Raw genomic sequence first — 15,245 nt, forward strand, 5'->3', positions numbered from 1 at the left:
ATATTCTTTGATGGTTACAAGACAGGGGAGGGAGGGAGGAAGGGGGGTTTTCACTAATTCGATTGGTTGAATGGAAAGACAACACACAAAACAGGAGAGGTCAACACAATTGGACTAAACCAAAAACAAAGAAATTTCCTGAATAAACTGAACGCTTCAAAGGCCAGCATAGCAGGGGTGGGGGTTTGGGGACCATGGCTTCAGGGGACACCTAAGTCAATTGGCATAATAAAATCTATTAAGAAAACATTCTGCATCCCACTTTGGAAAGTGGCATCTGGGGTCTTAAATGCTAGCAAGCAGCCATCTAAGATGCATCAATTAGTTTCAACCCACCTGGAACAAGGAAGAATGAAGAACACCAAAGACGCAAGGAAATTATGAGCCCAAGAGACAGAAAGGACCACATAAACCTGAGACTACATCAGCCTGAGACCAGAAGAACCAGAAGGTGCCCGGCCACAACTGATGACTGCCCTGACAGGGAACACAACAGAGAACCCCTGTGGGAGCAGGAGAGCAGTGGGATGCAGACCCCCAGTTCTCATAAAAAGACCAGACTTAATGGTCTGACTGAGACTAGAAGGACCCCAGAGGTCATGGTCCCCAGACCTTCTGTTAGCCCAAGACAGGAACCATTCCTGGGGCCAACTCTTCAGACAGGGATTGGACTGGATTATGGGATCGAAAAGGATGCTGGTGAAAACCAAGCTTCTTGGATCAGGTAGACACATGAGGCTATGCTGGCAGCTCCTGTCTGGAGGGGAGATGAGAGGGCAGAGGGGCCAGGAGCTGGCCGAGTGGACACGAGGAGAGAGAGTGGAGGGGAGGAGTGTGCTGTCTCGTCAGGGGGAGAGCAATTAGGAGTGTATAGCAAGGTGTATATACATTTTTGTATGAGAGACAGACTTGATTTGTGAACTTTCACTTAAAGCACGATAAAAATTAATTAAAAAAAAGATAAATGAGAAAGCAGACTGCGAGATTGTGTGCACACACTGTAATTTCAACTACATGCAGAGGAAACCGAATGGAAAGGCAAATAACAGAACGATAACGTAGATTGCAGTGGGATACTGAGAATAATTTTTTTTCCTTTTCCTACTTTTTAAGTCTTATATGATATGATTATACTATTACAGCTTACATGGAAACAAACAGTTTATAGTACAAAAAGGAAAGAAAGAAAGAAACCAAGGAGGCCAGAATGAAGGGGAAATAAACCAAAAAAAAAAAAAACCCTTTGCCATTGAGTCAATTCAACTCATAGGACAGAGTACAACTGCCCCATAAGTTCCAAGGAGCGGTTCGTGGATTTGAACTACCAGCCTTTTGGTTAGCAGCTGAGTTCTTAACCTCTGAGTCTCAGGGTTCCCTGATGATGAGATAAAGATGTGTTAAAATAAAGGAAAACTTTGGTAATTTATCACCACCAGAGTTGCACCGTAAGAAATGCTAAAGGAAGTTCTTCAGTCTGAAGGGAAATTATGAGAAAACTCTGATCTTCAGGAATGAATGAAGGGTATCAGAAATGGTAAATATTAGAGTAAATATTTAAAAAAATTTTTTTTCTCTTAAATTTTAAAAAATATGTGTGACCGTTTGAAGCAAAACTTAAAACATTGTCTTGTGGGATTTATAATACATGTGGATATAATACATATGACGACTACAGCATAAAGGATAGTGAGAGAAAGGATAAATGGACCTATATGAATGGAAAATTTTCATATTTTATGTGAAGTGGTGTGATATTAACTTTTAAGGACATAGTGAAAAGTTAAAGATGTATGTTATAATCATTAGAGAAACCCAAAAAAAGTAGTACAAAGAGGTATAGCTAAAAAGCCAATAAAAAAAAAAAAAAGCCAATAGATAAATTAAAATAGAATTCTAAAAAATATTCGAATGAAAAAAGACAAGAAAGATGAATGGAGAACAGAGGGAACAAGCAGAGAATTAAATAATAAAATGGTAGGCCCATATCCAACCAAATTAGTAATTACATTAAATGTTAATGGACTAAACATGCCAATTAGAAGGCAGAGGCTGCCAGAGTGGCAAAACAAGCAAGAGCCAATTATATGCTATTTATAATACACTTTAAATATGAAGATGTATAGGTTGAAAGTAAATGGATGAAAAAGGGTATAACATGTAAATAGCAAGTTTGACAGGGTTGGAGTGACTATTAATATCAGATAAAATAGACTTCAAGATTATTACTAAAAATAGAGATACTTCATAAAAGGATCAATTTATCAAGAAGACATAACAATCATAGATGTGTATGCCCTAATACAAAGGCTCAAAACACACAAAGCAAACATTGATGGTTTTAAAGGGAGAAATGGACAATTCCACAATCATACTAGGAGAATTCAACACCCTTCTCTCAGCAATTGATAGGACAGCTAGACAAAAAAATCACAAACAACAGAGGGAATCTCAACACATAACAGGTGATCTTGTTAAAATGTAGATTTACACATAAGAATCATCTGGGGATCTTGTTAAAATGTAGATTCTGACTCAGTATATCTGGGGTGGAAGTGCAAATTCTTAGCAGGGTGTCAAACCAGACCGAACTGGTTTGAAGCCCTAGATCCTAGAAAATTAAAAGTCTAGTGGGTGGGGCAGACACAAGTCATTTTGATGTTGGTGGAAATGCTATAAAGACTAGGAAAACAACTCAGAAAAGGAGGGTGAGAATGGTTGCACAACTTGAAGAATATAATAAATGTTACTGAATTGTACATGTAGAAACTTGAATTGGTATATTTTGTTGTGTTTATTCTCAACAACAACAACAAAATAATTAAAATAAAAAAAAAAGACCAGGAAAGGGAAAAAAATTAATATTTCCTGAATATCTTCTGGGTGCCACACTCTGTGCACAGCACATTACAGTTAGTTCATATAACTCTCGTTTCTTGGCAAGGTGGTATCATCACCCTCATTTTACAGATGGGGAAACTGACACTCAGGGAGGTATAATGGCTGGGCTAGTCGGGGAGGTATAATAACTGGCTAGTCACAACTGGAATCGGAACAAGATCTGACTCCTATGAAATAACCATAGAGAACAGAGGAGCGTTATTTCCTTGCCTTGGGGAAAAGTGTTTATGGGAATGGTGTGAACTAAGAGAAGGAACAGCACGAGGGATTTTCCCTACATCTAAATTGAGAGCCCCCAACTTAATGTCCAGAGAAAATCCGAACATCAGAAGCAGGTACGTCTTGAGGACATCGTGACACCTGTCCAAATGTCCAAGCACTTGTCCTCAGAGCCGGAGTGGTTATTCAAAGGGCGGGGCTCGGTAGTGCGGAGAACAGGCAGACAGTTAGCATCCTGCTTAAGTAGTTGCGGTGACACCATGTGCTTCAGAGCAGAACGGCCCTCCCTAGAGTTTTCATGGCTGTAAACTTTCAGATGCAGCTTGCCAAGCCTTTCTTCCACGACACCTCTAGGTGAGTTTGAATCGCCAACCTTTCAGTTAATAGCCAGAACTTAATCATTTGCTCCACTCAGGGACTCCGTGAGTCAGAACTGACTTGATGGCAACCATTTCTGTTTGTTTTTTTTTTAATATATAAAATTTATTTTGGTTTTGCTGTTGAGAGTATACACAGCAAAACATGCCCCAATTTAACAGTTTTTACACGTATGCCTCGGTGACTTTTTTTTTTTAAACTAGGTGTTTGAGGCCCCAAAAGGGAATGAGATCACATTCAATTCATAAACCAAGGGAGCTCAGAGAACCGTCTGCTGTACATTCATGGATGGAGGGAAGGGAGGGACCCCCAGAAAGGACAGAGATACTTGCTTCCATGGCCCATGTGGCCTGGGAAAGCCAAGGTTACAGAGGTCAGAGTCGAGCTGCTGGAATGAACAGGAGCTTTAAGGAACTGTGCGTTCTGACTTCCAAAAGGGCCATCCCCCGCGTGTATGCCCCTGTGAAATGGTACAAGGAGTGGCAGTATCTGCCTGCCTTTAGGGGGGATAATTCGAATTAAGACCAGCCCAAGGCGATTCCCATGCGGTGAGGGTCAGGCAGACCTCCACTCTCCAACCGTTTTACCAATTGTGACGCCAGCTGTCCTTCCCACAGCATTCTCTACTTCTCTTCTGGGTTTGATAATCCATTGCAATGGTCACACAGAACTCATAGACCGTCCTTACAGTTGAGTGGTTTATGAAGGAACAGGGTACAACGCAGGATCAGGATCAGAAAGGATGGAGGCAAACCTCCCTTCTTCAGTGAAAGACAACTTATTCAGCTCCTCTCAGCCCCTGTGTGCAGGCCTCCTCGCAGCCCCTCAGGACAGGCTCCTCTTGGTCCTGCCATCTGTCACCACTGGCTGCCCCAGGATCCCTTCTGCCTTCAGTGTCACAGCCCTTGACCCGTGTTATAGCTCTCTTTAGGAGGTTCCTTGCTTCCTCCTCTCTCTGCTTCTTCCTGCTGCTACTTTTTTGCTTCTTTCTGTCTCACAGTTCTCTGTGGGGTTGGCTACTTATATCAACAACTTCTTGTCAGTTTCAAGGCATGGCCCCTGTGGGGGGCACAAACTGACCAATCCCCTTTCAATAGGCCAGAGACACTTCATTTGCATAGTAGGCTACAACTCACCTCATTTGCATAGTCTCTTGGCCAGTCACTGCAAGGTACATACCAATCACAGGGCAGGCTGCAGCCCAGGACCAGACAAAAAGTATCAAACCAAGTTTTTTATAGTTTACCCAAGAAATGTCAGTCAACCTGGGCAAAAGTAACAAATCCTCTGGTGTAGAAAACTAGGGCAAAAGTAGTTCCTCAGGGGTTAGGGGGGAAATCTCTCAAACAGTTTTTCCAAAGAACCAATGCAAAAGGCCACGTAAAGAAGCTCATTTTACCAGAGCACACCCAGAGCCTTCTCCTGCTAGTGCTGGTGGGGGTGGGGTGGGGGGGTTGTGGCCACAGCTGGTGCCCCATGGGATGGCACTTTTTTTGGAAGCTCAGGATGAGTTCTTCCCACAAGAGCCCCCTAACTTGGGTCAAGTGCCCCATGGGGTGACCAGGATGCCATCTGCCAAGCAGGTCTTGGTGTCTACATGCTGTCACCACCCCCACCCCCCCGCCCCTGCAGCACCCGAAGGGCCCAGCAGTCCTGCAAAACCCCTGCCAGGCTGAGGGAGGAGACGATGAAAGCTCCTGCCTTCCCCACTGCTCAATCAAATCTTGGCAAATGGCAGGCTCCAGAGGCTGGCATGGAAGGTGGACCAGAAAGGGACGATCTGGGTTGGCTCCCTCAAAAGTGGAAGGTCTGCAATTCTTGGCTCCCTGGACTCCACGTCAAAACCACCAACAGGTACCAGTATGGGTTGCCCTAGAGCCCCAAAGTGCTGACCAAAAAGACAAAATTGAGTGGGGAGTTCTCAGACGCATTTCTAAAATATTCCCCTTTGACCAGTTATTCTGGTACTGTTGTTGTTGTGCACAGTTGGGGGCAATTCTGACTCATAGCAACCCTATAGGACAAAGTAGAACTGCCCCATGGGGGTTCCTAGGCTGAAATCTTCACGGGAACAGATCCCCAAGTCTTTTCTTTCATGGAGCAGCCGGTAGGTTAGAACCGCTGACCTTTTTGGTTAGCAGTAGACAGTTTAGCCATTGGGCCACCAGGGCTCCTTGTTCTGATACTAGATGGCACATAATCTTAGCACGGAATTCCTTTGTGCCCAGTTGAGCCAGTGCAGCAGTATGTGGTCATTCCTGGCCCAGGGTCTGTCCAGCTTATCTCCACCCCTCCCACGTGGGCTCCGTCTCCACGTGGTTCCAGCCCCACAGAATCACAGATTGTTCCTTGAGTGGCATCATGCTGTTCCCACCATCTCAAGTCTCCTCCTTGGTGGCTCAATCAACTGATATCAGTCTTTCACCCTCCAAACGAGATGCCACCCTCCCAGCTCAGACATCACTGTCCTGCCTCAGACATCACCCTCTAGGCTCAGATGGCTGCTTCCCAGAACTCTCCGAGATCCCACCCCACCATGCAAAATTAACCATTCCCTCCTCTAGGTCATCTCTGCAAACAGTACACCTGTCTGGAAATTCCACGTAACACATGGCATTGCAATGAACAGATTTCCTTAACTCTGTTTTTTAAGGCATACCTTTTTGCTTTTGAATGTTTCTGAAATCAGGGTGCTTACATTCAATGTGGACTTTTAACATGGGGGTCATCACCCTTTCCCCCATCACATGGAAAAGCTACTATGTGATCAAAGATGCATCTTAAATCAGGTGACTCAGCCTCCTGTCCTGACTTATCTCTGTGCCCCCTACCCCCACAGGTGCACCTGGGACTTGGCAGGCAACTGCAAGTCCAGTTCAGTGTTTCTTGGGGCCTTCTATGACCTAAGCTACATGGTCTGCAATGTGTAGCGTTCAATACTAACACCAAACAAGGTTCCTGTCCTGCAGGAGGCCACAGAGGTGGGTGTGTGAGTAAAGGGCCTGGGGGAAGCCACACAAAAGCAAACAATGGTAAGGCCAGGCAGAACCACCTGTAACAGCATCTTGGGCTGGAATGAAAGACCAGCCACCGCCAGGTCAACTCCGATGCATGGCAACCCCATGTGTTTCAGGGTAGAACTGTGCTCCGTAGATTTTACAATGGCTGGTTTTTTGGAAATAGATCACCAGGCCTTTCTTCCAAGGCACCTCTGGGCAGACTTGAACTTCTAAGCTTTCAGTTAGCATCCGAGCACATTAGCTCTTTGCACCAACCAGGGACTCCTCAAATTTTAATAATAATAACAAACACCATTGCTGTCAAGTCAATTCCGACTCACGGTGACCCCACGTGTTAGAGAATAACTGTACTTCGCAGGGTTTTAATGGCTGACTTTCCAGAAACTGATCACCAGGTCTTTGTTGTGAGATACCTCTGGGTGGACTTGAACCTCCAACCTTTTGGTTAGCAGCTGGGTCTGTTAACCATTTGTATCACCCAGGGACTCCTGGCTTAGGATAAGGTTTTCATTCGTCTGTTTTTCAAGTAAGGTTTGACAATCCGTAAACATTTTGCATTTTTTCAATCGATTCTACAGAGAACCCGTTTGCCATTCTTCCACCCCATTTCACAGAGAGGGAAACTGGGGCTCAAAGAAACAAAACATCTTGCCCAAGGTCAACAGTTAGAAAGTTCTAGAACCAGGACCAGTTGCCCAGCTCTCCTCATTCCCTGAGTGGTGGCTCTTGGCTGTGGTAACCTCTGCTTAATGGAACCCAACTCTTCCCTTTCAAATATAAATCTGCAGCTCACTTTTCAGCCAAAGTCTAATCTTGGTTCAGTGAAATAAAAGAAGTCAGCCCTGAAGTTTCCCACTATGCCTTCTTCTCACACGGTCACCATGGCAATGGGAAAATATTATGTGGTGAAGGGATTATGGGAATATGAATCAGCAGAACCAGCAAGAGGACCTTTGGAAAACTGTGACTCCCCGAGAACACACTGAGTTTTCAAAGTAAACACTCCAGAATGATGGATTGCACTCTACTTCCTATAGACACTCAGTGGCCAGGCCAGTCCATTAGCGACTGATGAGCTCTCTCCAAGCAAACACTGGCCTCCCCTACTTTCTACAAGAATTGGCCATTTATTAGTATGATTGCTACTTGGCAACAAGGGCATGTGGAAATCTACTGGCTCCATTAAATTTTAAACATTTTTTCTTGCCAAGTGAAACACATTATCAATGTTGATTTGGGTGGATATTTAACATTGTCCAGTAGAATTGCAATGGTGAGGATCAAACTTGGTTTTTAAGTCTAAAATGATAGAGCTATTCACCAAAAGTGAAATAATGTTAGAGCACAATGACCAGCTTATCTGTTGTTGTCGGTAAAACCCATTGCCGCCAGAACTGCCCTGTAGAGTTTCCAAGGAGTGCCTGGTGGATTCGAACTGCCGACCTTTTGGTTAGCAGCCGTAGCACTTAACCACTACGCCACCAGAGTTTCCGTTGTTGGTAAGCCTGCCTGAAATAGTTAATCGACTTGGTCTGTGTGTGGTGAAAAAGACCAGATTGAGGGATGAGGGCAATGATTTGAGGCCCCTGAAACATTGACTTGACACCATGGGCAGCCAGGCCAAAGTTCTATCCAGAAACTTTGGTAAGCAGTTTACCCTGTATAATCCACCTGCATTTTCTGCCCTGGAAGAATTGAAAGAAGATCAAAGAAGAATTGACACATTTGAGTTGTTGCATTGGTGAAAAACATTGAATATACCATGGACCGCCAAAAGAAGGAACAAATCTGTCTTGGAAGAAGTACTGCCAGAGTGCTCCTTAGAAGCAAGGATGGCAAGACTTTGTCTCACGTAATTTGGACATGTTATGAGAAGGGACCAGTGCCTGGAGAAGGACATGATGCCTGGTAAAGTAGAGGGTCAGTGGAAAAGAGGAAGACCCTCAATGAGATGGTACAATAGCTGCAACAGTGGGCTCGAACATACCAGCAATTGTGAGGATGGTGCAGGACTGGGCAGTGTTTCCTTCTGTTACACATAAGGTCACCTGATTCAATAGCGACTCATAACAGCCTGGGCTGGAATGCAGATCCTGGCCTCTCCCCTCCTTATTCAGTGGCCACCTCCTCACCTTCCAGCAGCACCTTGGTGGGCCCTGCAGGAAGCTGCCCTGACCCTCCGCAGGTGTCCTGTCCGTCCGTAAGTCTGTGCCCTCCTCTAGGCTGTAAGGCCCAGGACCAGCAGCGTCAGCACCACCTGGCCCCTCACTGTCAGGGCCCTTTCCACCAATGCTCCTTTGATGGACAACACAAAAGGCAGCTCCCCTGCACACTGCACTCTGGGTCAGGTCTTGGGGGAGGTGCTTTACATTCCTCTCCTCATTAGTCCCCTGAGGAAGCTGGGGCGGTCCCCCTTCTACCTTTCAGGAAACAAGCCTCTCAGCAGCCAAGGGTATACCTGAGGCTTCATGCTCTTGGAGAGGCGAGGCCAGGTTCTGAAACAAGTCTGGCCAGCCAGGGCCTCCACTTCTCCACCAGCTGTCCTGTGGGGTTTGAACTCTCAGAGGTGCCCAAGGTGCAGGAAGGGGAGGGCTCAGCCTGGGAGGCTGCAGTCCGTTTTTATCGTTGCTGCGACATGCAAGCCACCACAGTGCAACAAACAGACAGGGTGGATTAGCTTCCTAGGATTGCAATAACAAAGTGCCACGTGCTGCTTGGATTAAAACATCAGCACTCCGTTCTCTCACAGTTCTGGAGGCCAGGAATCCAAATTAGGGTGTCAGCCCTGTTACTCCTCATGCTGCTCCATGTGCTGAATTTTGTCAGCCTCAAATTTTTTGTCAATCTTGCTCCCGATTCTAGCCTAGGTGAAATAATTTTGATTACTAACTCTGTGATCTCCCAGTCCACCTCCTCACCCCAGGCTTGGTGTGGTCCGCACATTTGGTAAGCATGCCTCCTGCGTCTCCATTGAAATCCTTCACACAAACACTGGGCAGGTCCCGGGACGCCCAACGAGAGCCCTTGCCAGAGTCCACTGCGTCACCCATCAGTGCTGGTCCATATTAGGTCTCCACCCACCCTCTGCTCCTCCAGCAGCCTTCTTCCATGACACCTGTCACTCATCCATCCATTCAACACATATTAATTGAGCACCTACAGCGGGCAAGGCCTTGTGCTAAGGACCATAGGGTATATAAAGCTGAATTTAACTTGGTTCTTATTGAACTAAGAGAGCAAGATGGTTATGATCATGAACCCTGGAGCCAGATGACCTGAGTTCAATCCTGACTCTGCCATTCACTAGCTGTGCAACCTTGCTCAAGCTACTCAGCCTCTCTCAGCCTTGGTTTCCTCATCTGTAAGGTGGGGGTAACGATGGTGGAATTGAGTTAGCATTTGTGCCAGACACAGAGAAACCACTTTACAAGCCTCGGATGGCATTATTAGCCTACTAGGACTTCTGGCATTCGCTTGTGATTCCTTGTTTTCTTTCTCCCTGCTTGTCTGTGACTCTCCCAGAGCCAGGCATTCGTTGTTCCTGTGGCCCATCCACCGGTAACACACATACCTGTGATCGAAACCCAGCTCTGCACTTACTGGCTGAGCGCAAGCTGCTCGGCGTCTCTGAGTTCCTGTTTGCTCAGCTGTAAATGGGTGTAGGATGACACACACTGGGGGACCATCTGGCACAAGATTAGGTGCTCGTTGATGAGGCCAAGATTAATCCTGGTGGCTGTCAGCACATGTTTGGGAGTTGAGCCGGCCCCAGCCTGGCTTCCAGGCCCTTACAATGAGGACGCAGAGAGGAGCGGGTGGCTTGCTATAAAAGGTTTGCTGCATGGAGGAGAGATGGTTGAAATCCTCCAATAGTAATGAGGCATACGAATTAAATTAACAGAAGGCCGGAAGTCATTTCTTCTGAACGGTGACTTTTAAAATTCCTAGACAGTAATACCCAACAGAAGGGAATGGCTACATGCATAAAGTCGGCCTAATATTCCACTCCATGTTCTGCAGTCATTAGGACTGATGATTACGAAGCTAACACAGCAGCGTGGGAAAAGTTTATGCCATGATAGCTAGTGAAGGAAACAGGAGATGCCATTTTATGGGCGTCTTCACAGGCGACTTTGCTCAGAAACAGGCAGTGAGAGAAAGGAAGCTCCATGTTGCCGACAGGGCTCGGTTTCCAAGCACATGACTACTGCTGATTTCATTTTCTTCTTCTCCATTTAAACAACTTTTTGTAGAGGTTGTGTTTCTCTTATAAATATGTAAAGCTTTACTTTTTTTTTTTAAAGGAATAGTTTAAGCCTACCTCTTCATCCATGAATGTTAACAGTGTTTTTGAGCTGCTTTCCCCAAGCCCTGCTTTGGGTGAGGATAGCTAAAACTCCTGTCAGCAACCCAATCAAAAGATGGGCAAAGGACTTGGACAGACATTTCACCAAAGAAGACATACAATGGCCAATAGCACATGAAAAGATGCTCAAAGTCGTTAGTCCTTAGGGAAATGCAAACTAAAACCACGACGAGGTGCCACTCCACCCCCACTAGGATGACTATTATTAGAAAAATGAAAAAGAGCAAGTGTTGGTGAGGATGCGGAGAAATTGGAACCCTCATCCATTGTCAGTGGGATTATAAAATGGTACAGCCACTGTGGAAAACAGTTAAATATAAATTACCATGCTGTTGTCGTTAGGTACCGTCGAGTCCATTCCAACTCATAGCAACCTTATGTACAACAGAACGAAACACTGCCCAGTCCTGGGCCATCCTCACAATCGTTGCTATGTTTGAGCCACTGTGTCAATCCATCTTGTCGAGGGTCTTAGGTTGGGTTCTCTAAAGAAGCAAAACCAGTAAAGCATGTAAATGATATCTATATAGACAGATTCATATAAAGGAAATGGCTCATGGGGTTGTAGAACGTCCCAAATCCGCAGTTAGGCTGGAGGCTTCTCCTGATTCATGTAGCCATACAGGCAAACCCAAGGTTGGTAGGTCAGACAGCAGGGCTCTTGCTTACAAGCTTTAAAAACTGACGAATCCCAAGATCATCAGGCAAGATCACAGGTAAACCGTTAGCTCAAGTCTCAAGAACCAGAGGGCAGACGAACAGGAGCCAGCGGTAGGACCCAGAGCAAGCAAAAGCCTGCGAACCTTGCCAGAATGTCCACTTATATTTGGTTGAGGCCACATGCCCAAGGAAGCTCCCTTTCAACTGATTGGTTACACACAACAGACCATGGAGGTGATCACATTATGTCAAATCTCGTCCTGGCAGTTATCACATCACCGTACAACTGCCAAACTACATCATAACTGCCAAACCACTGGGAATCACGGCCTAGCCAAGTTGACATACAACCCTAATTTAAGCCTAAATTACCATATGACCCAGCAATTCCACTCTTAGGCATATTCCAAAAGACTTGAAAACAGGGACTCAAACAGATACTGGCACACCAATGTTTATTGGGGCACTATCCACAATAGCCAAAAGATGGAAACAACCCAAATGTCTACCAACAGATGAATGAACAAACAAAATGTGGCCTATCCATACAATGAATATTATTACTGAGCCATAAAGAGAGGTGAAGTTCTGGTACACACTACAACGTGGATAAACCTTGAAAACATCATGCAAGTGAAATGTCAGTCACGAAAAGATAGAGACTGTATGATCCCACTTACATGAAATATTGCAAACAATGCATGCCTCTGTGTTTGTCTGCCAACTGCGCCCTCCCCCATGAGGTATTTTCATAGGTGCCACTATGCCAATTTTTTTTTTTTTTTTACATGTGGCATGTCCACTGTGGAATGGAGAGGACTCCAGTGTGTCTAACCAGTCATTGACCCATGCTGTGATGCTGGGGCCCATGGTACAGCCACCATCAGGAGGCCCCAGGAGGTGCCAACACAGAGCTCAGGAGCAGCTGCCCAGTGGGACGGGAGCCCGTGGTGTGCCAGAGAGGCATGGGTTGCAGGCACCCGGGTTTGGCAACCTCGATAAAGAGCTCTGGGGGACTTCACAGACTTGTCACAGTCCTGTCTGGGCAGGGGGCAGGAAAATCCTCCAAAGTCCCTCCTGGTGGCCACGCATTAGGCCAAAAGCACAGGGACCTATGGTTCGTGGTGAGCCTTCAGACTCAGCGCTGCAGGCTCAGGCCAGGTCTCAGGTGACCGCCGGTTGGGGGGCAGTCATTCACTTTCGGGGAGCAGTCTTGGTCAAAGATGAAGCAGCGACTTTGGCGTTAGAGGGCATGAGTTAAAATCCCACTGCAGGTGCTCCTTCCCATGTGACCTGGAGCTCGTCATTCAACCTCCTCTGCATAAAGTGAGGTCACAGCCCCTCTGCCAGGGTTCTCCCAAGGACAGTGAAGACAGGTGTTGGGGCCACGCTCCGAGCAGGACCCCACTCAGGGCTGCTGAGCCTTGGTGAGGTCAACTGCTTCCCTGATGTCCTGAGCCTGGAGCAAGGAGGGGGCGCAGCAACTTTGCCCAGCTGAGCCTGTGGCTTGTTCTGACCTCCGACAGACCCCTGCTGACCCAAGGGTGATGTCATCAGTGAAGCAACCGGAGAGAAAACTGTTTCTTTGACACCAGAGCCTGTGGGGTGGTGGCCGCTAGTTCACTGTGATGGGGAGGACCGGGCAGGAATGACGCTGTACAAGGAGGCCTTGTGAGCCGCCTTCTGTCACCGACTGAGGGCTTCTCAGCCTCCTTGGCCTCTCCCCAGAGGTCCTGTATAGAATGCATAATTTATGAGGGTATCTATGCATATTCATGAAGCCACTGCCTTCCAAGGCCAATGCCGTCTGTGAAAAATCCTCACACAATGAATCACTGCCAAGGACAGACGGAGGCCTCTGGCCGGGCTTAGGCCAGGCCTTGCGTCCTCTTCCAGGACCTTGGGTCCTCCCCTAAAACTTGCTGCGAAGAAAATGCTCCCAACTGTGCCTGCCTTTGATCCAATGCGGGGAGACCAGCGAGTGAAGCCTGCTGCCCTGGAAATGCCTGAGCTCCCAGGCTACTCAGGGCAGGGTGCACCAGCCGTGTTCCATGGAAACTGAGGCAGGTCTCCTTCCCCAGACAGCCCCCCCCACAGCCCTTGCCCCACAGACAGATGGGGCAGGGAACATCATGCCAGAGAACATCACATCAAGAGCCAAATAGCCCCTCAGGCAGGTTGTTCTCCTTTCTGGGCCTCAGTCTTTCCCATCTGTTGAATGGGGAGGCTAATTTTTCCTTTAGGGTGCTTGCTTCCATCAGTTTTAAGACACGCTTTTCCTCCGGCCCCCACATTTAAGCACCTCTGATAGTGAAATAGGAGTCCCTGGGTGGTACGGTGGTTAACATGCTGGGTTGCTAATTGAAAAGTTAGAGGTTTGAGTCTACCTCAGGTGAATAAAGAAGACAAGAAGAATTGACTCCTCTGAATCATGGCGTTGGGGAAGAATATTGAATACACCACGGACTGCCAGAAGAATGAACAAATCTGTCTTGGAAGAAGTACAGCCAGAAAGCTTCTTAGAAGCAAGGATGGCAAGAGTTCCTCTCAAGTAGTTTGGACATGTTATCAGGTGGGATCAGTCCCTGGAGAAGGACATCATCCTTGGTAAAGCAGAGGGTCAGCAAAAAAAAACGAAGGCCCTCAACGAGGTGGATTGACACAGTGGCTACAACAATGAACTCAAGCATAACTACGATTGTGAGGCTAGCACAGGACCAGGCAATGTTTCGTTCTGTTGTATATAGGGTTGCTGTGAGTCGGAACCGACTCGACGACACCTAACAACAACAGAGGTACCTCGGAAGAAAGACCTGGCAACTACTTCCAAAAATTCAGACGCTGAAAACCCTATGGAGCACAGTTCTACTCTGACACACATGGGATTGCCAGGAGCGAGAACTTACTCCCTGGCAACCGATTTTGGATGTTAGAGTGTGTCTGCCCATCAGGACACCTTGGCCTGGTGCTAGGGTTTCGATGGCTGCGCTTCTTCTTTCTCAGTGATCCAGGAAACAAAGTGCATCTTACAATCTGTGGGATCACAGGCGTCGATGAAATAGAGCAATAAACCACCATTTACTAAGCACCTACTGTGTGCCAGGCACCATGCCCAGCTCTTACAAATAGCGATGCATACACAATAGTTTTATAGCTTGCACAACAGGGCAGGTGCATAAAAAAAGTAGTAGGTGTTTAATTCCTCCCTTGCTCGTTCCCAAGAGAACTGGCTTCCCTATTTTTGGGGATATGGCCAGCAGAGATGCGTGTTTGCGAAACCTCTAAGTCCACACTTTATTCAGTGCTTTGAAGCATTAAATAAGCACTGGTTTAATTTGGATTGCGGGGGCTGCGGGGTGCCTTAAAATTTTCCCAAACTAGTCACAGCCAATTAAAATGTGGCTCACGAAACTCAGGACAGTGATTCACTGAGTCCTCCATCTGGCATTTCTCGCTTACAAGCACCCCACGTATGACTGAACTCCAGCACACTTCCTCATCCCAGTGAAAAGTCTTATCCAGAGCCTGGGTCCGTGGGAGCGTGTGTGATGTGAGGAGGGAGTAAAGAATGTGTGAGCATGTGTGCAAACGAGGGTATTTGTGTGTGCCACAGGGTAGGCTCATCCACAAGGGTGCCAGAATACGGGCGAGTGGGAACGCAAGGGTCACGCAGGGCCCCGTGCTCGGAAGGACCCGCACTTGGC

General features: G+C 46.8%; 1 protein-coding gene across 1 annotated transcript in view; it reads right to left on the reverse strand.

The window, feature by feature from the left end:
- Positions 1-15,245, reverse strand: part of EML1 (EMAP like 1) — a 216,549-nt gene that overhangs the window by 181,137 nt on the left and 20,167 nt on the right. The gene's annotated exons all lie outside the window — the stretch shown is intronic.

The sequence above is a fragment of the Elephas maximus genome, chromosome 10 (genome assembly GCF_024166365.1).
Source record: "Elephas maximus indicus isolate mEleMax1 chromosome 10, mEleMax1 primary haplotype, whole genome shotgun sequence".
Lineage (NCBI taxonomy): Eukaryota > Metazoa > Chordata > Mammalia > Proboscidea > Elephantidae > Elephas > Elephas maximus.